This window comes from Mauremys reevesii, linkage group 11, assembly GCF_016161935.1.
Source record: "Mauremys reevesii isolate NIE-2019 linkage group 11, ASM1616193v1, whole genome shotgun sequence".
NCBI classification, from domain to species: domain Eukaryota; kingdom Metazoa; phylum Chordata; order Testudines; family Geoemydidae; genus Mauremys; species Mauremys reevesii.
In genome coordinates, this window is record NC_052633.1 from 73,875,001 (window position 1) to 73,899,285 (window position 24,285).

General features: G+C 49.8%; 1 long non-coding RNA gene across 2 annotated transcripts in view; it reads left to right on the top strand.

Annotated features, from left to right (window-relative positions):
* The window catches only part of LOC120374854, a 58,483-nt gene that overhangs the window by 28,427 nt on the left and 5,771 nt on the right, over window positions 1-24,285 (top strand). The window contains exon 1 of one of the 2 annotated variants that reach the window (XR_005586288.1): window positions 4,646-4,734. The exons of the other annotated variant lie outside the window; for it this stretch is intronic. This is a non-coding gene — a long non-coding RNA (uncharacterized LOC120374854). Of the gene's footprint in view, window positions 1-4,645; window positions 4,735-24,285 lie in introns of those variants that run through there. 2 annotated transcript variants of the gene reach the window in all.

Genomic DNA, 24,285 nt, shown 5'->3' on the forward strand with positions numbered 1-24,285 from the left:
AGCTCCTGTTCATCAACAACCAAGCATGTCTCGGGACGCTACACTCAACACTTTTGACAATCTGCGGCTTGTCTGAACTTCTGGGCATTGCAAAAAGCTAATTTTCAATGCCCCTCTTACCCTATTTCTGAGCTGCTCAGACACGAAGTGAAGAGGCCCTTATAGGAACCAAGATAGAGGAGCTAATAGATCCCCCTTTCCATCTATGGTTCCGACTCCTGAGCAACAAAAAGGGCCTAGTGTCAAGTCAATTCCCGTAGTGAGGTCACAGCAGTTCAGGACGTTTCAGCAGGCTGGTTAAAGACTAGACCATTCCATGGCATTTTCCCATGAGATGTTAGCTGCTCCGCAGCTCTGGTTTATGGGGATGGAAGGTGAACGAGCAGGAAGTACCCCTGGCAAATCCAACGCACCGACTGTGGGGAAGAGAACAAGGAACAAACCAGTCTTTGTTGTGAAGTCTCCTTCCATTGCTCACATGCAAGAGCTGAGAGGGAATAATTCACCACCAGTACTTTATAAATGAAATTAGGGCTTGATTCAAAGCCCGGTACATTCAGTTGACTTTGACGTCCAAAGGGCTTTGGATCAGGACTTTAACCTCTTTTCCATGCTCCCTGAATCCCTACACTGGCAAAGTGCGCATCTCATCCCTGAGGATAATAGACTACTACTGCTGTCAGGCTAATGGAATTTGTCCTTCAGCTCAGAAGGAAGTAGGGTGACCAGATAGCAAATGTAAAAAATCAGGACAAGGGGTGGGGGGTAATAGGTGCCTATAAAAGAAAAAGCTCCCAAAATCAGGACTGTGCCTCTAAAATCGGGACATCTGGTCACCCTAGAAGGAAGAGGTCTATGCAGAAGGTCCTGGGTTCAAAGCTTGTGGATGACTCATGCCTGAGTTGGTTGTGTACTCGTCCAAAGGACAGTAGGAACAACATGGTGTGATTTTTTTCAAGACTATTCAACACTCTTTTCTGCACATATTTTGTCCCAATGCTTTGATCCAGAGGAGTTTGTTGTGAGTATTTTATGTTTACCATTGGGCTGATTGGCGCTGTGTTGCTCAGATAAATTACATGGTTTTGTTTCAGACTCCTGATTGTCTGAGAGAGCAGCAGCCCTTTTGGTGCAAGCACTAGCATGTGCAAACCTAAATTTCCACGGTCTGTCATGTGAGTGGCATTGCAATTCACTTTCACCCAACATTCATGCCAGAGAAAATCAATCAAGGCAAACTCCTGTCTGCCGAGAGCAAGGTCAGAGACAGCTCATGAAAAAAGTCTGTGCAAGTATTAGCAGGCTTTTTCTTTGCAGAATTCAACTTTCTCTAGCTTCACTGCATCCATAATGAATAGCCAACTCTACTTCCATCTAAAACCAGTGAGATCTAGAGGCATACAGGAGAAAAGTCAGAGACTCAGAACTGGTAGAGCAATTGGGCTGAAACGACTCGGCAGGTCTCAGAAAGCACAGTGCTGCATCCGAAGAAGTGGGTATTCACCCACGAAAGCTCATGCTGCAAAACGTCTGTTAGTCTATAAGGTGCCACAGGATTCTTTGTTGCTAGTGCTGTTAAAGATACCTTCAAGGAAAGGGAGTCGCGACCTTCTCCAAGTCTGCTGGGAGATAGCAGAGATCACGCTGTGGCTGGAAGAAAGAGGAACAACAAGGACATCACGTTCTGGGGGTTTTGCAGCACATTTCGGGGAGTTCCACAGAAAGGGGTCAACTCGACCTCCAGGCACAAACTCACAGAAGCGAGCGGAAAGTTGGCCGCAGAGCAAGAAACATAGGATAATTCTAAACGGGATCCTTTTTACGCTGGAAGGAAGTTGCTTGTGGAGTACCACAAGGCTTAGCGTTGGGTCTGCACAGCTTTTAATTATTTATATTGTATAAATCAGAGGTTGGAAAAATCTCCTTAGCAAGCCAACACCCCGCCCCTCCGCCCCCACCCCTCTCTCTCCATTATGCTTACTGTCTCCTTCGCTCCTTTTTGTGCTCTGCCTTCTCTTCCCTTCCTCCCGTCTCTCTCTGCTTTGTTCTCTTTTGGTTTAATATATGAAATGTTACGAGTCTGGCATTTAAAGACCAAGCTGATTATTAAAGGTGGAACTGGTAGTTTGAGTCTGCAGCCGTAAGGTTCTTTTCATGTAGGCTTTGTTGGGTTTTTGTTGCTAATTATTATTTATGTGGAAGAAGCAGCTAGAGATCCAGGGCCCCATTATGCCAGGCGTTGCTTATACATGTAGTGAGAAACAGTCCCTGGCACCAGAGAGCTGACAATCTAAATAGACGTCCACCTAGGTGAGGTACGTGTCGAGCCCCTGTTATCACAGGAGCCGAACGTGTCACAATTTGTAAGGTGTTTATCCTGTGAGGTCAGTAAGCGCTTGCAGTTGGGGAACTGAGGCACAAAGAGACTAAGTGACTTTCCCATGGTCACCAAGGGAGTTAGTGGCAGAGTCAGGAATTGAACTTGAGGCCCTGATCAGTGGACCATCCTTGCTCTCTGCGCTGTGACTTGTTCACTAAGAACCGGACCGTGGCCTCCATAACTCACTTCGCAGACCGTATTGGAGCTACCATCCGGGAAATGCTTTAGGTGCTACTGATCTGTGCTGGATTCTGACCAGCGAAGAGGATGCGTGGTTTCATAGAGTTCCCAGAAGACTGTGTATGGGATGGTCACCATATCTCACACATAATTAATGGTAACAATTCGGCAAGGGATATAAATCCTTATGCTTCAGGGCTCAAGTCAGTCCCTAGCTATCAGAGATCAGGATGAGCCTCAAAGTGGGGTCACATATGCTACCGAGGAGTTCTTAGACCTTCCCCTGAAATATCTGGTGCCAGCCGCTGTCTGAGACAGATAACTGAGCTAGACGGGCTTTGAGCCTGATCAGTGAGGCGATTCCCATATTCCTGTGCTAGTGATGGGCAAGCTTCTGGGCTCTGCAGTTTGTGCCGGATCTCACAAAAGGGCAGGGTCTATTCTGAAAGAACCCACGTTTTCCTGCTTTCATCTGTTTCAGAAACACCACAAGGAAAGTTCTTGTTACAGCGTTTCCAGGGCTAGGACCAACCCCGAGCCCCATTGACTCCATCGAGGCCAGGATATGGGCTGTGCTCTCTGACAAAACCAAGAAGTGCGCAGATATGCCAGGAAAGGTTTGGGTTTTGTTGGAGTACAAAGGCTTGGACGAGGTCTAGGCTTGGTTGAAACCATCCATCCATCCATCCTGTCCAACCATCTCTAGCACCGAGTCGTTTTGAATCTGCCATGTACAGACATTCAGATAATACTGGACTTCAGAGATTCAAGCGGCAATGAAAGATTGGTGTCAGCTTCTCCGGCTTGTCCTCAGATCAGGATCTGAGGTGCTCTGAAGAGACACTTGTTTCTAGTTTCTAAACATTCTGAATGATGATTATCCAATCAGCAAATTTACTTTACACTTTCAAGCCTGCAACAAAAGTGAATTGAGTTGGTAAAAATTAGCCCAAAAATGAGTAGATTTGAAGGCCAGAAGAGATCATTTATGATCTAGTCTGACCTGCCTAACACAGGCTGCAGAGTTTCACCCCGTAAGTCCTGCAACAAGCCTGATAACTTGTGGCTTTAGGAAAGAGACATCCAGTTTGGTTTAGATTGCATGTAAACGGTCTCATTTACACAATAATGAACTTAGCTGGCCAAATCCACGTCTGGTGTAACTCCAGCGACTTCTGCAGAATTTGATCCAGTGAAATCGAGGGGACTATCAAAAGGCAAGAAAGGGTAAACAGCAGGGGAAACTGAGAACAGCCAAATGGAAAAGCCAACTGGCTAAGGCCATAAGAACGGCCATATTGGTTCAGACCAACGGTCCATCTAGCCCAGTATCCTGTCTTCTGACAGTGGCCAGTGCCAGATGCTTCAGAAGGAATGAACAGAACAGGCAATTATCAAATGATCCATCCCCTGTCGCCCATTCCCAGCTTCTGGCAGTCAGAAGCTAAGGACACCCATAGCATCGGTGACCATCTTGGCTAATAGCCATTGGTGGACCTATCCGCCAGGAACTTATCTCATTTTTTATTAACCCAGTTATGCTTTTGGCCGTCACAACATCCCCTGGCAACGAGTTCCACAGGTGCATTGTGTGAAGTACTTCCTTCCGTTTGTTTTAAATTTGCTGCCTATTAATCTCATTGAGTGGCCCCTGGTTCTTGTGTTATATGAAGGAGCAAATAACACATCCTTATTCCCTTTCTCCACACCAGTCATGATTTTACAGTCCTCTATCATACCCCCACTTAGTCATCGCTTTTTTCCAAGCCGAAAAGTCCCAATCTGGAAGTTGTTCCACACCCTTAATCATTTTTGTTGCCCTTCTCTGCCCCTTTTCCAATTGTAATGTATCTTTTTTGAGATGGGGTGACCAGAACTGCACGCAGCACACAGATGTTTTTCTTATGCCCTGAACTTTTTATGTTCTTAACTGAAACCCAGAAAAATGACCTGGGAATATAAACACAGACATTCTTTGTTACAACAGAGGCATCTCAAACCATCAGGATCTGTGTCGTTTTAGGGTAATCTTTCATATACAGATCCCGCTGGGAGGCAGAAGCAGTGCCATCTTGTGGTTCAGGAGAACAGGACTCGGAAGAAGGCAAATCTGGGTATTTGTGTTCACTCATCCTGCCGTGTGCCTTAAGACCAGCCTTAAGTCGACAAGCCAGGTAAAAGCAAGGGCTAAAACACACAGGTGCTTCCGTTAAACTGACCTTTCCTCAGTACAGTTCATGTTTAATGAAATGTTGGAGTCTTTAGCATATGGACTGTGAGATGTTCCATATCAGATCAGTCCATATCAGATCAAGCCCGATGCCTTCCAGATATTGGGGCCCAATATCGAATGCCTCAGAGGACGTCAATAAACCTCTGTAATGCACCCGGCCAATTCTGAATTGCTGAAAGCAGTAGGGGAGAAAACTAATTACTTCCTGGCTCCTGTGGTGATTTTACTCCCTAAAGCCAGAGAACAGGTTACTTTTCTCTTTGGCTGATGTTGCGACAAATGTCAGCAGGCACTGGTCCAGCCACGATATTTAACTTGCCCTCCCAAAGCAGTGAGTTCAGCTACACAAATTGTCATTTTCTTTCATTTGTTCTAAATAGGGCCAGATTCTGACCTCAGCTGCCAGGGCCAGCTCTGGCTTTTTTGCCGCCCCAAGCAAAAAAAAAAAAAACCAACCAGGCGAACCAAAAAAAAAAAACGGATGCAAACTTTCAGTGCCGCTTCCTTGGCGGCTCGCGGCTGTGCTGGCGAGCCTTTGGGCGGGCGGCGGCTACACTCTGGCTAGCGGGACTCCCTGCGCTGCAGACATGCCCTGGGCAGCGGAGTGCGCGCCCCAGCTACCGGAGGGGAGAGAGCGGGGGGGAGAGAGAGAAGGGGGTGGCCAGGGCTTCCTTCAGCTGGGGCACTCGCCACTTGGCCCCTCCCACCGCGCCGCCTGCCAGGAGGGCTCCGCGCTGCTCCTCCCTGCGGGTGAATTGAAAATCGTCGGGAAGGACGCGGGCTGCCAGGCTTGCTGCAGATCTGGCACCGGCTGGGGCAGGCGGAGCGCGCAGCCAGCTCCCAGCAGGGCGCTCCCCTCCTCCGCGCCGCCGCCCCCTACAGCGGCGCACTGAAAGTCATCGGCGAAACAAAAGAAAAACAAACATACAAAAACACCAGGGCGCAGGGCGGCCGGAGCAGCAAACCAAAAAAAAAAGGCGGCCGTGCCATCCTAGGATTGGAGGGAACGCCGCCCCTTAGAATCTGCTGCCCCAAGCACGAGCTTGCTCGGCTGGTGCCTGGAGCTGGCCCTGTCAGCTGCACCAGTATGGCTCCAGAGTCATTTCTGTGGAGTGACTCCAGAGTTACGCCAGTGTATGCCAAATCAGAATTAGGTCCAGTCTCTCCAGGGAATCTACAGAGGCTCCACTGAGTTGAGCTACTAAAGTTAGCAGTTCCATAAGCAGCACGTCGCAAGTCTCCATGTTTACGTAGGGCCTAATTCTGTAGTCCCTTCCTCGCGTGTGTAGTCCCACTGAAGTCAAAGCAAGTAAGTGTTCTCAGGATCAGGCCTCTATGTAGCATGAAAGCGTGTCAGCTGGAGAAAGAGCTGGGCTGTGTTACCAATGGTCTATAAGTATTTTCTCAACAGCTGTCGGCAGTATTCTGGAAGATGCTTGAAACTTTACTAGGTTACCTGTGATTCCAAGTACCCAAACTATAACCATCTAACTTGGGTACCTATGTGGCTTTCGTCACTGTAGAGTCTGATCACCTCAGCGTAATGTATGTTTCATCTCAGCACCCCAGGCAAATGGGGAAACTGAGGCACCGACCTTTTTAAAAAAAAATTGTTTGTTTGTTTCTTTTAAATTATTTGTCTCCAATGACACAGAGCACCTGGAATGCAACCCAACGATCCTCAGCAATCCCGGGCCAGTTTCGTAACCAACAGACCTTGCTTCTTCCTGTTTACACAAGTGTTGTACAAAAACCGGCCCAAGAACCTGCCAGCGCTGTCAGTACAAACTGTAACCATCTCTAAGCATTAACTACGTGCAGCTTGAAGTTTGTGAGCACGCTCTGCCCTAGCTGTTCCATAGTGCGAGCTTTCGTAAAGCAATTGTAACAGGCCAGCTTCGGGGAGAGGTTCTAAGCAAAAATGTGCTGAGTAAGTCTGTTCAGTAACTGCGCCCGGAATCCTCACGTTGGTTACATACAGAACATGTGTCTACCCAGGCTGCAGATTTTTCCTAATTCTTTTCTTCCCTTCTGTTAAGTGCCATGCACAGCGATAGCAAATTATAATCAGATCCTCAGGGGATTGACCCTTGTGATTACAAACTCTTGGAATACAATCCCAGTTAGAATCATAGACTATCAGGGTTGGCAGAGACCTCAGGAGGTATCTAGTCCAACCCGCTGCTCAAAGCAGGGCCAACACCAACTAACTGACCCTGACTTCCTTCCTTCCCGGCCTTGGGAAGGTCACAGGTTTCCAACTTGGGTACCTGTATTTCAGCACCTAAACACGTGCTCTGATTTTCTGCGGTGACCAGGTACTATGGGGATAGGGAGCTTTGTTGTGGCAGGTGATGCGATTACACATGATTTTCCGAGTTCTTTTCCGTAGGATGCGAGCGAGTGTTGACTCTTGAGAAGACATACCGGCTGTTGCTGTTAGTTTGGGGTTTTGTGTAGCAGCAGCTGTGCAAACACCAGATGTGTGCTGCCTGCTTTGGGCTCCGATTCTGAGCAGAACTGAGCGGTGACGCCGGGCTGAGATTCCTGGGTTAAGGGATCGCACCGGAGGCTGTTTGTCCATCTCGCTCCCGGCCTGGTGTATGTGTGGAAATAAAGCGAGTGACACACAGTACATACCCAGGCTCCCAGTTGCTGATTTCCCCTCCTGTGAGAAGCTGACCTGCAAGGCCCCAGACATCAAGGAGCACTCTGCAGAGGGCTGCCGTCAGGGTCAGAATGGGATGCTGACGTCAGAAGAAGGAGCAACACCTGCAACTCCAACCAAAGGCAATGGGAGCTGCAGCTGCTTAGAAAACCCGCAGAGCGCTGGCCTGAAGCTCTCTAGCTGAGTTTCTGCATTTGCGCTAAGTAGCAGCATCGCCATCAGTCCAGGACACGTCTCCATGGTTCCTTTTACAATGAAATGTCAAGGCAGCTGCGAGTCACATAACGGAGGCAGAATTATCCCCAGACACAAATGCAGGTCTGGGGTCTAGTGCTAACGTCAAATCTGTCACGAACCGGGACGTGGGTAGCCAAGGCCAGCGGTCGGAGCAGGAGTCAGGAGTCAGAGCCAGGAAACCAGTAACCAGAGTCAAAGAGTCACAGCTGGAGTCAGGATCTGCAGCTCCGGGCGCGTGTACCAAGCAGGCAGAGATCAGTTGCTGCTGTTGGCTTTAAGAGCAGGCTGGCTGACTCCCTTGGCTACCCAGGCGGAGTGGTCCATCAGGCTGTGGCTCAGCAGTGCTCAGGGGCTGTGCAGAGACTGGATATGAGTCAGCCGTGTGCCCTTGTTGCCAAGAAGGCCAATGGCATATGGGCTGCATTAGTAGGAGCGCTACCAGCAGGTCGAGGGAAGTGACTATTCCCCTCTGTTTGGCACTGGTGAGGCCACATCTGGAGTATTGTGTCCAGTTTGGGGTCCCTCACTACAGAAGGGGTGTGAACAAATTGGAGAGTCCAGCGAAGGGCAATGAAAATGATTAGGGGGCTGGAGCACATGACTTATGAGGGGAGGCTGAGGGAACTGGGATTCTTTAGTCTGCAGAAGAGAAGAGTGAGGGGGGATTTGATAGCAGCCTTCAACTACCTGAAGGGGGGTTCCAAAGAGGATGGAGCTCGGCTGTTCTCAGTGGTGGCAGATGACAGAACAAGGAGTAATGGTCTCAAGTTGCAGAGGGGGAGGTCTAGGTTGGATATTAGGAAACACTATTTCACTAGGAGGGTGGTGAAGCACTGGAATGGGTTACCTAGGGAGGTGGTGGAATCTCCATCCTTAGAGGTTTTTAAGGTCAGGCTGGACAAAGCCCTGGCTGGGATGATTTAGTTGGGGATTGGTCCTGCTTTGAGCAGGGGGTTGGACTAGATACCTCCTGAGGTCCCTTCCAGCCCTGCTATTCTAGGATTCTATGATTGAGCAGGTGCAGCAGTAATTCTCATTCCTGATGCTATTTGGGCAGGGACAAAACCTCAGTACAGAGACCCCAGGGGGGTTCCATGGGGCTCACATATCCACCCCCAGCAATATCACAGTGTGATGCTAAGACCCCAAGGCATAAATATACAGAGAGATACGACCTTACTCAAATAAGCGTCCCACCTGCTCCTGGCCCCGGGCTCTCCTCCTGCCCCTTGCGGTGGTTCCTGGGGGCATGGGCACAGTGCAAACTCATCCTTGCAGTTTCCAGTCCCTGCCACATGGCCTGATTCATTCCCCATGGTCACTGCGCTGGTCGGGGCTCCCCTACTGGGTCTGGGCTGCTCTTCCAGCCTGGCTGCAGATGTGCCTGCTTCCTGCAGCGGCAGCAGCAACCGGTGTTCTGGCCTCCACCCTGTGGCGCCTCTCCCAGCCCCACCCCTGTGCCAGCCACCTGACCCACAGCCAACCTGGTGGCCTGAAACCCAACCCCTGTCCCTACTTGGGTCAGGCTGAGCTCCTGTTCTGTAGTGGCGTTCCTCTCCTCCAATGAGGAAGCCGTGTGGATGCCAAGCGTCAGCCAGGGGTGGGATATAGGGTTGACCTTGACTAGCTATATCAAGCTAACTGTCCCAATTTTAAGAAGCATCTGCTGTTGCAGTGACAACACAGCCTGATCCAAAGCCCATCAACGTTTCTAACATAGATCGAACAGAAGGTGAGAGGGAGAGGAAAGCTCTCTCCATTTTACTGGTGGCAACTGAAGCACTGAGGGATGAAATGACTTGCTCAAGGTCATACAGAAAAGTCGGTAGCAGAGCAAGGAAATGAACCCCAATGTCCTATGTCCCAAGCCAGTGCCTGAGTCACAGACTTGTCCTTCCAGCCTAAATGTCTCTTCTCTTAATTCATCTCATTACTCCTAATTCTGTGCACCCTTTGTCCCACACAAGAGAGCTCTCTTTGCCAGTACTGGGCCCACTCTATAAGACTATAAGATTCCCCAGCCATGGCTGCAGGTAGAGATGTACAAATACCCTTTTGGGGGAGTGGGGAAGGGTCGGCAGCTGAACCAAAAAAAAATGTTTTTATTTGTTTGGGGTCAACCTCAAATGAACAATTTTTTGGCAAACTGAAAAAATCAAACAAATTTCATTTTGGAACGAACCAGTTTCATGTCCAAGGGTTTTTGTTGTTGTTTTGTTTTGTCTTTTTAAAATTTTATAACAAAACTGAAATCAAATACAAAATACAAAGTCACACAGAAAACTCCAAATGTTTCATTTTTGAAAATGGTGAAACAACATTTAGACTTTTTTGGGTTTTTTTTTTTTTAGTTTGTTTTTCAACTGGAACAATTTAGCAAATTCAGCACAAATTTGAAAAGCTTTCAGTTGCCCCAAATGTATACATTTTGGCCCCCAAAAAAGAGTTTCATTTGAAAACTGTTGCCCTGCTTTAGTTGTAACAAAGTTTTAAATTGCTGGGGATGGGACCATTGCCAAATAATACTGTCTTTTTGTTTATAAGCAAGAGGTCCATTAAGGGGCAGAAAAAATCTTTGGACAGGCAGAGACGGCCCCCAGGCCTTCAGAAAAATTCCTCAAAAAGCAACACAATTCTTCACGTGATGGAGTTGAACCTGTCCCCAGCTTTGTGGCATTCAGTCCAAGCGATGAGTGAGATAGAGGGGCAGATTTGGAATAGGCTTTCCGGACGAGTCAAAATACACTGCAATAGGCTAGGGTTGCAAAACATCTTTCAGCTGGAAGCTAATTGCTCTCATGAAACAATCCTGCTGCTGGATGCAAGGGGGAGAATCTTTTCCAATGAAACAATAACAGAAAGGGAACGTTTCTGCTATCTCGATATCAGCTGCTGGTCAAAAGGGGCTGTGGTTCCATTGTTTGCTAAGAGCTTTGTTTTGCAATTTTGAAACTGAACCATACAGAATTTGGAAGGTCGCTGTTGCTGCCTGAAAGCCTCATCCTCCCAGCCCTGCCTGCTCTCCCGGGCCACTCGGTTTATGACAGGCATGCTTTTTCTTGTCCTCGCCAATCCCTCACTCATGCGCTGTCTTTAACAGCTGTTGGAGCAGCTGGCAATATTAAACCTCTGAAAGATGGCACAACAAAGGTAAACTGAGTCGTGGCAGACTGCTGGCATGGAGAGCGGGGCTTCTGAGCCCTGTTATTACAAAGCCAGGATATGGAGCAGCTCCAGAATTTAAAGGAGGGTTACTCAGATACTACAGTAGTGTAAACCACCTAAGTAAGTAGATAGGTAGGTGCAGACACCAATTCTCATCATTGGTATTATGGCAAAACCAAGAGATCCCCGCGCAGGATCACAGCCCAGGTTCTGTAAAGACATCGTGATTTTACAGTCACAGGAGACATGCCACGTATTAGACAACTCTGTGGTGCCCTAATGCTCCACGGCAGCCTGCTGGCTGAGCCCCAGAGACAACCCAGGTGTCTTTAGCCCTAACCACTGGAACAAACTGCTTCTCCAATCCAGCCCGCATAGCACCATCCCAAAGTGACCCAGCCGCCTCTCACACCCCTGTTCGGGATCACTCCAGGAGCAGGTGTTCCAAGGCTGTGGCAGTGGGTCAAAGCCCTAGCCAGCAGGGGGGCCAGGTCATGGGGAGGGAATCTCCGGTGCTGGTTGGTATCCCAAGCTTTTGCCTCTTCACCAGCCAACTCACTCATGCTCTAGTTTCTACTTTATGCCCCGGTTCCTTCTATTTCCCAGCTGCGCTGAAGCTGCTGCGTCCACTCTCGGGCCATGGAGTTCACCACAAATTACTGACTTCATGTGTGCAGGAAACATGCACCACAACTGGCAGGGGGCGAGTGTGAGAGCTGTGCCAAACACACACACACACAAGCAGCTCCCTCTCTCTACCAGTGTTCTCGCTGCAGTGTTTGTGTGTCTCTGAGGAAGGATTTGCTAGATACCCACAGAACAGTGATCAGTTTAGACCAGTTCAGCCTGGCTCCACCTCACGGGACAGTCCCGGGTCCAGTCATGGCTGCCGTGAGTGCAGAATACACACACACACACACACACACACACACACCAGTGAGATCAGATCCACTCAGCAGAAACAGGGAGTCTGCTAGTTGACCAAGTTCACATCAATGACTGTGGGCACACGCAGGCCGGAAGACGTGGGAGTTTCTGCACCAGAAAAGAGGGCCTCGTGTATTTACCAGCCGTTCTGTAGCAGCGAGCGAGCCTTCTCCCTTCCCCGCATTGCAATGACAAACCCATCTCTCTGCAATCGGCTGCACAGAACAGTGGCACTGGCTGGCATTTGGCACCTGTCGCCACGTCGTAGCGCAACATGATTCATGAGTTAACATACGTCCGCGTTTGCTGACTCCGGTATCAGCTGTCTTTCCTCACCACCTCAGCTGCACGGCTTTCCCTTTCTTTTATTCCATCCTCACTTTCCCTTCTCCCCTCCTGTTAAAGTTCTTCCCCCAACCGATGGCTCACCAGCCATTTCCTTTGACCACAGAGACATCTGCTGGGCTGCGGAGGACAGGCCAGCGCTTGTTGATCTAAGGGCTGGGGATTGTTCTCCTGGAACGGATGTCTTTGGAGTTTGTCAGGACAGTCAGGCGGCTGGCCATGACTTTCGCAGAAAGGTAGCAACATTGAGCAGACTGCAGCGGCTGCTTTCATTAGGCGCCTATAGACCTGCCTTAGGGTGACCCGGAGAGACCCTGGCTTTTGGACTGGCTGGACACTTCGGACTCACGAATATCTCAAATGAGTCATCAGGTTGTGGGGTGACTCATCCGGCTCGGGGCACTCACCCTGGAGTTGAGGCTGGGCGGTCTTACACTCAGCACTAGTGTGAAGAGCACTGGCCTTGATTTGGACCGGGGGGAGCCAAACCCATGACCCACCAGAGAAATACTCGGGTCTGGTCATCTAAGGCCGTGATGGCTACTAAAAAAGATTCATGGCTCTTGTGTTGCTTAAATGATGGGAAAAGGAATATAATGGCACCTCCAGTAACCCTAGCTAGGATCCATGCTCCAGGGCGTACCCTGATCCCAGCCCGAGGAGTCAGGAAGAAATATCTCACCCAGCGACAGAGCGTTGCCCAATGAGTGGATATGCAGGAACGTCACCGTGCTTTGAAGCATCCGGCATTAGCGTTTTATGAGTGGATTTATGATGCAACCTCAGGTGTGGTGACCACATGACCACACGTCGGGCATAAATGGAGGCCAGAGGTGTGCATGGCGCCTTATGGACACGAAAACAGTGAGGTCCCTGCCTCAGAGAGTTACAATCTAGACTAGACACCAATTACATTAGAGAGACAAGGTGCGGGAGGTGATATCTTCTATTGGGCCAATGTCTGTTGGTGAGAGAGACTTACACAGAGCTCTTCTTCAGGTCTGGGAAACTACCCGGCTCCGTGTGGAGCTCGAAAGCTTGTCTCTCTCACCAACAGACGTTGGTCCAATAAAGGACATCACCTCCCCCACCTGGTCTCTCTAATGTCCTGGGTCCGAGACAGCTACAAGAACACTGCAAACACCAATTACCTTGCCAGCCAAGCACAGGGCCTCAGAGGCTAGTGCCTGGCGTCCCAGAAGGAATTAGACCTCTCAAAGGTATTTATATGGCTCCTTTTACTCCAGTGTCGGAGCATCTCGCCATCTCTTACACCCTCCCAACACCCCTGTGGGATACAGAATTATCCCCCTTTCACCAATGAGGTGAAATGATTTGTCCACGCTCACACAGAAACACCGGCAAAGCAGAGAACTGAACCTAGGTTTCCCAAAATTGCAGGGCAGCCCCCAGTCCCTGGGCCATCCTTCCTCTCAGAGGGAGGCTTAGAGGAAAGCGTCACGCATTGCTGGGAGCTTAAAGGCCCAGGGATGCTGAGAATGTCGTGTTGCAGAACTGGGGCTGGTCAGCAATCCTCAGCGGCGGCATGAGCAACTCTTAGCGACCCTACCACAGGATCAGGTGACAGGAAGGGAGGCCGCCCCCCAGCACCATCGGCGGTCCTGCACATGGGTGCTAAGGTGTCCCGGTCCAGGGTTTGGGCTTGGCCTCTTACCAGGCTGCAGCTCCGCCTCACTGCAGTGTCCCTGGCCACAGAGAAACGGCAGTGCCCCGGGAAGCAGACCCCTGGCCACGCAGATAGCAGCACTCCCCAGCGCACTGACTGGGGACCATCCCTTGGTCTGCAGAGGGTCACTACCCAGATTCTGCTGAACTCCTGGCCTGGACCAATCACTCATGGAATGGGGTGAGGACTACACCAGCCGCCCATACGTCCGCACCCCATACGTGCCACTTCCCACCCTCTGGCCAGCAACTGCCATGTGCCCTGGAAACTTCGCCACACAAAACAGGTGGCAGCAGAAGGCCCAGGCATATGGAGAAGTGGCTGGCCAGGGAGAGCTCCATGCTCTGAAAGGACAAGAGGCAGAGGAAGGAGCTAACAGGCCAGGAGACTTCTCTGGGGAACTCATCCCTGGGGCCTAGGGTTGGTGTTTCCCCACACAGTTGACTAGGGGCTCCTACAACAGAACCCTATTCTATAACTATTGATGCTTCCTGCTCGCGACCTTCTTACCCTACCCGTTCGGCTTGTACAGCCAGCACCCGGCGCAGCTGCCTCTGCAGCGCCTGCTTCTTTCCAGGGAAGGTGGCCGGGTGGTTCAAACCCTGCACTGGCTTCCAGCAGATCCAGTTCAGTTCCCAGCTCTTCTGCGGACTCTCTAGGTGACCTCGAGCAAGTCACTTAGGGTATTTAGTGGCTGCATTGTGAAGCCAGGTCTGTGGGATCTGGGTTTGTGGACTTGCTGTTTCCAGTGCTGCGCTTGCGCGTCCACACTGCACTGTAAACCTGGGTTGCTGGGCCCGGGGCTCACAGCCGAGCTAACGCATCCGCACTGCGCTGGGCAGCCCTTCTGACTCAGGTCTGGGGCTTGAGCTGCATCCATGCTGCCAAATGGCAAGGCTTGGACCCCAGTCACAGCAGGAATCGGGCTCCAACCCACCCCCCTAACAGGGTCCCAGGACCTGGTTCCCATGTGCTGGCTGATCCAGATCAGACTGATTGGTGTGTGGACAGATGTGGGTCTTGAGCACAAACCGCAGGGGAAGGGGGGGTTTCCCCTCCGTAAAATGGAGCGGAGACCCCTTCCTTTCTCCCACCCTTTGTCTATTTAGACTGTGCCTTGCTGTGTGTCTATACAGACCTAGCACAGTGGGCTCTTACTGCTACCGTAACACAAATAAATAATAACTGCTAAGGAAACCAGGCTGTTGCTGGTGGAATGGAAACTTTGCTGGAGCGTCGTGGTTCTGCCCAGAGCCCTGTGATATTTCGGATACAGGAAAGCCGGATAAATCTCCCAAACCCCAGTGTCATTCATAAGCTCTCTGTCCATGCATCTTCCCAGCCCAGTGACAAATGGAAAGTATTTTCACTCGCAGCTGTTAGAAAGTGAATGGGTAAAAAAAAAAAAAAGCTGATGACATTTAACCACCGCAGTCATGTCCTTTGTATAACATTCTCCAAAGTGCATCTGAAAATCTGGGATGAGAATCAAGACCAGATCTCGTCTGTAATTTACCAGAAACTCTGGCAGCTGAGGGAAAGGAAAAAAGCCTGCAGTGTACAGTAGGTGAAAGGCAGAGATCCGTCATTTAAACGTCTGCTGGAGTTTCAGAAATACTGTATGGCGTGAATTTAGCAAGGGTACTCAACAGATACTGTCAAGGGAGTTTCCATCATTCTCCCCTTCCCCCCGTCATTCCCTGTTCTTCAAAATATTCATACATTGGAGCCAGGCTCCAGTTGGAAGCTGTGTCCTAGCTGCGACTTATTTTCCTCCGTTACATCTGGGTGCATCGGCTTGTTATTGTAGGGTTGCTCATGTGACTAGTAGAGCAAGCATCCAGCTGTGCCGCACGGCTGGCCATGACCTGCGTCTGGGTCGTTAACGGAAACACTTGGCTAGCTGCAGCGGGTGCTGACATTTGATTGAAGGGCTGGTCTTGCAGGAGACTTTGGGCCCTAGCAGGAGGGTGCTGAGGCGGGTGTTAAAATAGGTGGGTGCTAGACCCATCTCGGCCTTGGACCTGCTGTTTGACCTCGGCTAAGTTGCTTTCTCTCCCTCCCTTTGTGCGTAGACTGTGAGCTTTCTGTGGGTGTCTGTAGCATGCCTAGTACGATGGTGCTCAGATCTCAGTCGAGCCCTCTGGGAGTATTTCTACACTGCAAAGAAAAAAAACCAAGGCATCAAGCCCTGATTAATTCACTCAGGCTCAAGGGCTAAAAATAGCAGCACCTCGCCAGGTTTCAGAGCCCGAGTAGGAATGTGTTCACTCCTGGTTTTACCCCATTGACCCGGGTTCTGAGACGGGGCTTCGCCAGTTTTTCTTTGCAGTGTAGACATGCTCTTTGTGTCAGAAGAAGCAGAAGCTGCGAAGGAATGCACTGCACATCTCGCATGCAGCACCGTTGCGGAGATCTGCAGGCTGAGACACCCAGCTTGGTAGCTCTGGTGCTGCTTTTAATCTCTGTGTGCTGCAGAGTCCAGTTGGGAGGGCAATGGACAGAGAGGCAGGAGGCCTGAGTTCTGGTCTCACCACTGTCACTGACCTTTGATAGCCCCTGCCCTGATTTGTGCCTCAGTTTTCCCAGCAGAGAAATGGGGATAATAGACTGAGTTAGGCTCTATGGATGCAAAGTGCTAGGTAATTATATAACAATCCCCTTGAGATGATCATCAATGAGGTGCTTCTGATTGATAAACAGGGTCCCAAATATCCAATCCCAAATGGGCTGTGGATCAAGGAAAATGGACATGCGCACACATTCTTTCTCATACGTGGCTGAAATTCTCAATGTCGCCAAGGGGAATTAGATGCACAATTCCTATTGACACGAATGGGGGAGGAGAGAAAATAAAGTGTCTATTCAGGTTGGCAGTGCCCCTTTAACAACATATCTGCATCATTGAGCTTTTTATTTGACAATGCGGGGCACTGTGATGGCAGCACACTGACTTCCTGGGTGTGCGTATCAGACAGAGAGGTTTAAAAACCTAATAATAATAATAATAATAAAGTACTTCTCATACAATGCACAGTCAACCTGTGGAACTCATTGCCAGGGGATGCTGTGAAGGCCGAACTACAGTGGGGTTCAAAAAAGAATGAGATCAGTTCATGGAGGACAGGTCCATCAATGGCTATTAGTTAAGATGGTCAGGGATGCAGCCCCCTACTCTGGGTGTCTCTAGCTGCTATTTGTCAGAAGCTGGGAGTGGACAACAGGAGATGGATCACTTGATGATTCCCTGTTCTGTTCGTTCCCTCTGGGGCACCTGGCACTGGCCACTGTTGGAAGACAGGACACTGGGCTAGATGGATCATTGGTCTGACCCAGAAATGGCCATTCTTGTGTTCGAATGGAAGAATGCATCTCTTTAGCTTTTGCCTGAATGGATGTGCTCAGGGGATAGCTGAATCCAGCCCTTCTCCTCTGAAGGGAAACATCCCTTTGACACAGCTCCCTTGAGGTCTGAGGTGAGTGGAGCTGGTGGGGAAGAACTAAGCAGCAGAGAAAACGTAAAGTGGTCTCGGAAAATCTAATGCTCTCACACAGACTGAAATCTGCATAGAGAGGGGGAAGCAAAGCCCAGTATCCTACCATTTCAAAACTGCAGCAGTGATCAAAACCTGCTGTAGCGTAAGCTTGCACGGGCATCTCATTAAAAAACTATTACTTAAAAAACACAGCTTACATTGGATGTTGTTAAGGCAATTTAAAATAAAACTCCCCATCTGTTCCCCATTAGGCAATTGTCTGTAACTGCTGCGTTATTATAAAATCCTTTGTGTGTTCCACATGTGCTTATCTTCAGGCATGACCCAAAAGGGGCTGACCCCTGCTGGGAGTTAGAAAGTAGATGGGCTTGTCTTTTCCACTGGCTTTGTCTATGGGGTGTGACAAAACTGAGGAAACATCTATTCCGCTCTGCTGAGCTCTCTGTTACTTACAAGATCACTTTCACCTGAGACATCTAGGTATGGCCATACATACCCATCTGTGTGCCCGCTCATATATTTAGGTTTGGTATAACAATTTTAACAAAAATCTAATATCCCACAGGTTGAAAATGTTTTACATTTTTTTATTTAAAAAATAGTTTTATTAGTGTTGGGTGCAAAAAAAACCCCAACCCCTCTCTTCCGCCCCTCCCACACACACACACATATCCTCCCCCCCAGAGCTGCAGAAGTTCGGATCCAGATTTGAGTTTTGCAACTCATCGGTTTTGGAAAGCCAAACTCAAAGGGAATGAACTAGTCCATGGTGAGCGAAATTGACCAGTCATGCTCAGAAATACGTAGGTCTTTTCATCTTAAAACACATTACAAAGGACAATAGATATCAGTGGTAGCTCCAGGACTAAAAGCTAGCACCTCCTGTTTTCTAGGCAGCTGCCTACCCACCAGACCACACTATCCCCCAAAACCAAGCAGCCTCAGCAGGGAGCAGTAAATGAGTATTTTAAAAAATCCCCTCTATTTTACTCATGTAAGTTAGTGTTGTCAAACAACACAGGGAAGGAACTTAAAAAAACCCAACAAGACCTATTCATCTGACCCAGTCTGGCCATTCTTATGTTTCTCCTCTGAAAAAGACCCCTACATTCTGGCGAATCAAAGAGAGGGGCCTGTGAGTTAGTGGACATTATGTGTATGCAGATTCCTGTCACATACCCAGGAGAAATCCATTCCCAGCCATGGTACCTCATCTGAAACCCTACATGGGCACTGAAGTTCATATCTGTGCACACCTGAATCATGACGTCTCTTTGAAGATTCCAGTATAAATGGGCTTTGGCACTGAATTAGATTCAAGTTGGAGCGATCTGAAACTTACTATATTTAACCCAAAGGCAGCTAATTAACTCTACAGCATGAATGTCCCCGGTGCATTGCAGCTGCATCTAGCATCAGTGGAGAGAGAAGGTGCATTGCCTTCCAAACCTCCTTAGTTTTTTGCCAGGGAAATATCAAATATCGTCTTCGGGAGAGGTTCACTCAGGGAGGGCAGTTTAAAGGATGGTCGTTAACGATTTCATCCCTCGTGTGAGAAAAGAATGAGGGAGGGACAGATTTGCCCATTTCAATCTGAGCCTCTGCTCATTTTGGTGCCACAAGTGGGTGGCCCTTGGAAGATGCCCCCACTTAACCTTTTTCCCCTGGCCAAGAAACAGCTGAACCAAAGAAGCCTGGCCGAGCCCATGGGCATCTTCCAGCCCCTCCAAAGGAACCCTAGGGAAGCTCAGAGAGCACAATCTACCATGAACTGGCCATGTGCATGGGTGGGGCTTATTTTGTGGGTGGAGCTTAGGAAAATACTGCCTCCTTGTCAGGTGCTCCAGTTAGAAGGCAGGATGTAAGGTGATTCCATTCCAACCCCCTAACAATGCTGGGTTATCTTCTGTGGTAGGTGAGCCAAACCCATGTGCACTTCCGCTCCTACCGCACAGAGCGCTGGGATGGTCTGGGCAGGGTCCCCCAGAGCAGGAGGTCATGGAGCTAACACCCCTTGGAGATGCACGGAGCGATCTCTCCCCGCAGCATAGCTTTTATTCAGGCTCTTTGCACACTCAGGCAGACGTTGCTGCATTGATTACCCTTGGTGCACATTCTCAAGTTGTCTTCATCACTATGTGGGCTGGAAATGTCCTTTTTGATGTTAATGGCAGCTGAGAGTCTGAGGTCATCCCATGACTTCTGCAGCTGGAGGCAGAGGCACCAGCTTTTAGGAACTTTGCCTGAATCCGACCCTGCCTGTGAACAAATACAGGACGACTAGGAAGTCTGGGCCAAATTCACCCCTACAATAATGGAACTGGCTTAAGTGGCTTTGCCCCTGCTTAAAAAGGGCTAAACTTGCCCCCCTTGGATAAACGTTAAGTGTCGGAGGGCAGATTGCTCGTTGCATGCGACCGGGCTCTTCCGGCAGGAGCTGAACAATGGAACGGTTTTGTGGACTCACCCAGCACGTGTCCTCTTGCATTTGCAGCACAGAGGTTGCCACACCCGATGGGAGAATGATTTTCCCAACTGGGTGTTCAAAAAATGCCCCACGTGCCAGTTGTCTACACAGCACCACCAGGAGTGTACATACAGCCGTGGTAACTGTGTGCAGAGATGACCCCCTTGGCCATCTCATTTGCACAGCCCCAGCGTCACTCGTGAAAGACAGACCTTCAGTGAAACACCACATGCCAGTTGTCCACACAGCACCACCAGGATTGTACATACAGCTGCAGTAACTGTGTGCAGAGATGACCCCCTTGGCCATCTCATTTGCACAGCCCCAGTGTCACTCGTGAGACACAGACCTTCAGTGAAACACCAGGCCCGGCAGCCATGCTCCACGTACAATATGAAATAGTGGTTTGGGGGGGGAAAAAATCAACACCTTCCACAATGCTCTGTTCAGTTCAGTTTTGTGGGATCTGGAGCTGTGCAGAAGGCTTCACTCGTGTTTTCCTCTCACCCCTCCCCCGGGGAATAAGCAGTGATTTGTAGCTAGCTCTGAGTTTATAATCTGACGTAGGTGCCCTGTGCTTATTACAAAGGCCTCCTGCCTGTGGGTGCTTGAGAACAGGATCATTTTCCAGTTTAGGAGACTTGCAAATGGTAGTGGGAGGTTGTTTGTTTGTTTATTTGTCTTTTGGGGGTGGAGGGGGTGTCTTTTTTTCATAATATTTCCTTCCCTACGTCACTCATGGAGGAAAGAATCCTCAGAGTGTGCTTGGACCGGGACCCGATTTGGCTTGAAACGAATGTGATCTATAGCCAAAGAAAGGAAAGGTGACTAAAAAAGAAGCAATGCCAGCGAGGCTAGGGGTTTGGCTTTGATATTTTATGACAAAGTTAGGAAGGGACAACAGTTGCTAGAGAAAATGAAAATCCTCCTCTTGCTTCTAAAGCGTTGCCCAGGATTAAGATACAACGTTGGCAGAAAACGCCAGGAAACATTTCTGCTTTATTTTGGCAGACCACGGATTCCTCTCTGGTGTATCTACCCCAGGGTTTTTATATGACAAGGGCCTGATCCAACTCCCGTTGAAGTCGATGGAAAGGTTCCCATCTTAGATGGAGCAAAAATGGAGTCAAATTCCCTACAGTTTGGGGAGAGGTGGTGAGGGTTGTACTGAGCTGGAGAGATGGGATCAGCACAGGGGGAAGTGTTAGGGTGTTGCAGAAAGGCACCTATGTGATGTTGCGGTTCTCAGGACACATTTTTTGGTGGCCTCAGAGTACGGCCACCAACTCTTGCTGGTGGCCGCTTTCACACTTTTTCCTTGAATACTTGATTAGCTTTAGGAAAAACAAATAAATATGCACGGGTACGTGTCCAAATCACTGTCATTTCTTTATTGCCGGCTAGTAAAGAGAGCTCCGTGGATCAGCTGTCCAGTCTAGGAGGAGATCTGCTTCGGTGCTCTTAAGAAGTTGTGAAAAGTGATATTAACAAACATACAAGTATCACTTTTCACAGCAAACTTACTCAGTCCTGGCAAGCCTGGGAACAAATTAAGCCCTGGATGGCAGGGAGGTCAGGGTCGATGGGGTGGGGTGGGGCAGTGGACGGGAAGGCAGCAGGGGGCTGGAGCCTGAAGCCCTGTGGCCAGATCCTGAAGCCCCATGGACAGGGGACGGGGCCTGGGGATGGAGCCCAAAGCTGTGGGGCTGGAGCCTGGGGCTTTCTGCCCCGCCTCCCCAGGGCTGGAGCCCAAAGCCTGAGCTCCACCACTCCTGGGAAAGTGGGGAACTCACGGACTGCCTGCTCCTCCAGCATTGTGCCCCACGTGTCTCCAGGTGGGGGGCAGGGTCCAACCCCTGCTGGCAGCCACAGCTAGGGTGACCAGATGTCCCAATTTTATAGGGACAGTCCCGATTTTGGGGTCTTTTTATTATATAGCCTCCTATTACCCCCCACCCCTGTCCCGATTTTTCACATTTGCTGTCTGGTCACCGTAGCCGCAGCAACCAACACCAAAGTGGGGCATCCCAGAGCAACAGGGAGGGACCACTACTTTGCCACTCCCCTCCCCCCCAAGCACAGCCCAGGAGGCTGTGGCCACAAGAAAATCCCATGGTGGCCGCATGCCTCCGCAGTGGCCGCATTTGAGAAATGCTGAATTGTAGACACTGTTGGTTGGAATAATGCCATGCATCCTAAGCTGTTCGGATTCACTGTAGTAAGCACCTACCAACCCTACCCAACTCCTCTGCCTTCTCACCAGTATTTCTGGGACTCCCCACCACCCTCAAGATGTCCACTGCCCTCTAGAAAGTGTCCGGTGGGGAAAACAGAAGAGAGCTCTGTGGATCAGCTGCCCAGTCTAGGAGGAGACCTGCTCTGGTGCCCTTAAGAAGTTGTCACAAAGGCAGAGGTGCTGAGCAGCTCACAGACTCCTCACAAGGTAGAGGTGACAGGCAGCGGACAGCTGAGTTGTCTAATCACTGGGTTTGAAATAGCTGGGCACCTGGGAGGAATGGCCGACTCAGCCTTTCATCATCCCCGAGCAGATCAAGACAGCGCTGCTCCGTTTACTATGAGGAAATCTTTTGAATGAGACCTGACACACCCATATCTTCCAATCTCCTCTAGGCGGGTCTTGTCTGAGGCACGTGAAAAAAGATGTGGCTAGACAAACTGGTGATCCCATGGCTTTTCCTTGGGGTCAGGGTTTGAATGAAGGCCAGATCTTGGCAAGATTGTGACATCTTGTGCAGAGTCAAACCCCTTTTTGCTCAAGATTTGGTACTGACAGGCCAGATGGAATACCTCTCGCCCCTCCACAGCTGCCTGTAAGAGGGCCCGAGTTTCTGTCCCACATCGCAATACAGGTAGTGCATGGGTTGATAGATCCTGAACTTTGTGCAGACTTTTTTGTGTCCATAAGCAAGACGGGGGCTTCATGCAGGAGGGGGCGAGACCTATCAGAGGACGTCTGCTTTGCTGCCACCTTTGAACCCTGCTTGCTGCCTAGGTAGATTAACTAATTAACACTCTCCCCAGTCCTCCACCCCCACCTGCACCAGGGGTTCTGGTGGTCCAGCTCTGAGGTTCTGAACCTTGGTCTTCTGCCACGAATTGTTCCGTCCCAGAGTGGGGGCAGCATCTTGGAGAGCAGGGTTGAAATTCCCTGACTTCTCCACAAGCCAGGCAGAGTTGGTGGCATAGTCAGTGACCTCTTCTTGACCAACCTTGACTCTGACACATGCAGTGGCGAGGTCTAACGGTCAGTTGCTAGCTCAGCAGAATAATGTCGAGGCGAGAATGCATCCAATCTCACGGAGATCTGGCCGTCCTTCAGTCGCTCATTGTATCCCAACCCAGCATGGCGTGCTCTTCAACCACGTGCCCCTAGGAAGGACAAAAACACCCCAGAACACTATGCGCTCAAACTCTCTATTGGCACACGAAGGAAAGGCGTGCGGGCCCTGACCCTATCTGGCTCCGCTGGCAGGGCCGCTCCCACTGATCTGTGGATTCGCGGGATTAAGCCAGATATGGAAACTTCATTCCACCGCTCCTGGGGTAACGCCATGGTCACTCTGACTGGCTCAACAGACTATGCATGTTTGATGATGATGAGCATTAGAACAGGTCTGTTTCCCTTTCCCCCACTGCCATGTTGCATGGCTGTCTACTGTGGCGCTGTATACACACAGCGGATGGAACACGTTGAGACAAAAAGTGCTGCAAAAATGTACCAAGATTACCCAGAGGATGTGAAACGAGGGACTTTTAAGGTCATGGGAAGGTAGAGCTCATGCTTGGAAAGAGGCGGAGGAAAAAATCCATATGATTCCCAAACCCCAAAAGCATGATGCCGATTTGGGCACATTGGTCTCATTTTTGAGTTTTGTATTTTGTTTGCTTTTCATCCCACAAACTGCAATGTAAAGGAATCCGTTTGCTTAGCAAAACATGTACTTATACATGCAGGGCAATTTCCCTTGGAACCAAAAACAGTGATTAAAAAAGAAATCTAAACAATGTCAAAAATGGATCTCCAAACGCGGGCGGCCGGCGGCATTAACGATGGCGCGCTGTGTCCCCGGGGCGAACAGACAAGCTCACGCAGAGGATTATTGGGAGAAGACACGGGTACCTTGCTTTCCGGTTGGGCCACACCAAGGCACGGAGCGAAGCAGCTCAACAAACCAGTGGGAGAACTGGGGCATTTGGGATTTCCTAGATCCCAGGGCTGGGCTCAGGCCACTAGATTCCTTTTCCTCTAAGCAGTCCCAGGAAATGTGGAGATGAAGTGAACGGGGACAAAGGAGGACTTTGAAGCCCATATTCAAGACCAGTGAGGGTGTAGCATTCTGATGGCTCATGGTTCCTAAAATGAAAACGCCTTGGGTCAGACACAATTTTGTTACTATGCTGTTTGTGCGTCATTCAGCACAATGGGGGATCCTGATTGGGGTTCTTCTGGCTACTACCCCAATAAAATAATATCGTAA